This window comes from Amblyomma maculatum, chromosome 1, assembly GCF_055883805.1.
Source record: "Amblyomma maculatum isolate TAMU_Amacu chromosome 1, ASM5588380v1, whole genome shotgun sequence".
Taxonomy (NCBI): domain Eukaryota; kingdom Metazoa; phylum Arthropoda; class Arachnida; order Ixodida; family Ixodidae; genus Amblyomma; species Amblyomma maculatum.
The window spans coordinates 386437837-386440513 of record NC_139344.1 but is presented as its reverse complement, the minus strand read 5'-3'; positions in this window follow the sequence as shown (position 1 = coordinate 386440513).

Genomic DNA, 2677 nt, shown 5'->3' with positions numbered 1-2677 from the left:
CGTTTCCCCTTCATCAAAACTCGGCCACCGATGTCCAGTTCGAAACCGTTCAGTATCCAAGCATCATAAATCCTGAGCCAACTGGCGGGATCGAAGTTTTATTGCGAAAGCAATACTACTCCCATTTTCAGCCCTTCGCGTAGTCATCGGTAGGCACGTTTGACCCAGATGGCTGTGACGTCATACCAGCTGCGAGAGATGGGCTGCCAAGTTGATTCGTCGGGTGGCGGCGGTCGGTAGGCACGACGCGCCATGGATGAGATGATGAAGTCGCTGTGACGTCATACCAGCTGCAAAAGATGGGCTACCAAGTCGAGTCGTCGGGTGGCGCGGTCGCTAGGCACGGCGCGCTGCAGCTGGAGCCGCGCTGCTACCGAGTGGAGGCGCTGCTGTCACCTCTTCTCTTGCAGTTGAGAGGAGGAGGAGGAAAACGAGTGGTATACAAATGCTCACGCTTGCTCTGCTGAGGCACTGGCTATGCATCCTGATAAACACAAAGAAAAATACCGCCGTCTCGATGAAGCCAGGAAACGACAGCGGGCTGCAGAGACAGATGAAGAACGGGAACAGAGTCTCGCTCGACGGCGCGCTCAAGATGCAGCTAGACGAGCGCGTCGCGCTTCTCTTGAATCGTCCTCAACCAATGACGACTCCGAATGGAATGTAATGGACGTCAATTACATTCATTACAATAATTACATTACATTCATTACATTACTGTCATTACATTGCATATGTGTCCGGTGTTAATCATGCGGTCAATGTGGTACACCACAACTGGCTACACTGCGAGCTGAACTATGGCGTAGCTATGCTATTATTGCTTTCGCAACTTTCATATTGTTACGGACGACAAGGAAGAAGAAGCAGGCAGCGGCGCGGGAAGGAGCGCTCGAGCTAGGCCCGCGAACATTCATTAAACGTCATCTACCATCGTCATCGGTCATGTTCTGTCTCCTGTCTTCATCGGCTTGCCGCTTCGTAACATTTGGTTGGAGGTGCGGCGTACGACATCCCCATCCTCGCCTTGGAGCATCGAGGCCATCTTCAAGCCGGGACCATCACCGAGGGCCCAGGGACATCGCCGAGCTGCTTCGCCCCAGCCCTTCAAGCCCAGACTTGAACAACTACCACCGCCCAGCCTCCAGCCCGAACCTGAAGACAAGGAGAACGGACATACGAATCAGAACCGAGACGAAGGACCCGAAAGACCCGAGTGACCCGAAGGAACCGATAGACACGAACACGCAACCCCCGCCCAAGCTGCCCGACGTGACCTCGAGCCATCGGTCCCATGGACTCTGGTGATGGATGGTTGACAGCTCCAAGGGAGGCGGATCACCCACGCATCAGACATCGTACCGGCAAGCCGTTCTATTCTTCCTTCTTCCTCCTCTTCTTCAAGCATCCAGACACGCCCATCATCATGCCATAAAATCATTAACATCGCTTAACTTCCTCGTCCACGATCGGGACGATCGCTCGGTGGCCCCGGGTCATGTTACGGACGACAAGGAAGAAGAAGCGGGCAGTGGCGCGGGAAGGAGCGCTCGCGCTAGGCCCGCGAACATCCATTAAACGTCATCTACCATCGTCATCGGTCATGTTCTGTCTCCTGTCTTCATCGGCTTGCCGCTTCGTAACAATATGCTTAACTAAAGCTAAGCCCCAGCTAATTTGTTCTCTTTCTATCCCTCCAGGTATTCAACGAATGCGGAAGGCCAGGACGAGAGAAGCGTTGCTATCCCAGAACATGGAGCGACGTAAACTACCAGTGCAGCCCCGCAGGCGCAGCTAGAGGAGCTAGCGTTAGGGTACGAGACGAACTGCACTAGCAGTGTCGTAGCCCGGATGAAAATTCGCGATGAAGCGGACGAGCCCTCGGCAGGATCAGCTAGGGCTAAGTCTAATCCGTCCAATCGAGAAGCCGGCACGGAGTTATCCCAAACGAGCGGAGACCAGCAGCCGTTATAAGGCTTAGCCTATCGCTCAGTGTGGGATAGCGAAGATCAGCCGTCGGAGCCTGACACTAGCGATGCAAATCCTGGGGTCAGAAATTTCGCTTCCTAAAGAGCAAATCGATCAGCCACCAGAAACGGAAGGCGCTTCGTGTGTCGAGCTACGCGCAACGGGTATCGAAGCTGAGCTTACGAACAGGGCACCCGCCCCATTTTAGATTCGAGTCAGTTGAATATCTTTAAGAAAGCACGCTGATCTAGAGCAGAGCAGGGGCAGCTCCACAGGCGGGCCTCTCAAAATTCGAGCAGGCATGACAGCAATGCGCAACCTCAGAAAATCGATGCCGCCAAAGATAAGGTGCGATGGCTTGCCAGTTCTGGCAAACAGTCTCCCTTTCGAGAGCCAGTGCGACGATCTCTATCGCTAGAGCAGCGAGAGGCAGCGTCGATGTGCCGCAGGCGCTGACTGCCACCACAGCACGGCAACGCGAGCGAAGAGGCGTGCACGAGGTCTGTAGTGCATCGGCTTCGGTTTTTAACAGCAGGCGCCTGCCCAATTCGCTTCGTCAGCACAAGAAACGGCACGGGCTAGCCTCTTTAGGGCACCCACCGTACTATCCTTGCGCAAAGCACCGGACAAAGAAAGCGTAACTGTTTTAATTTTGGATCAGGTTGTTCGGCGTAGCCAGGCTGGACTCACTAAGCGTGAAGGTTCCTGC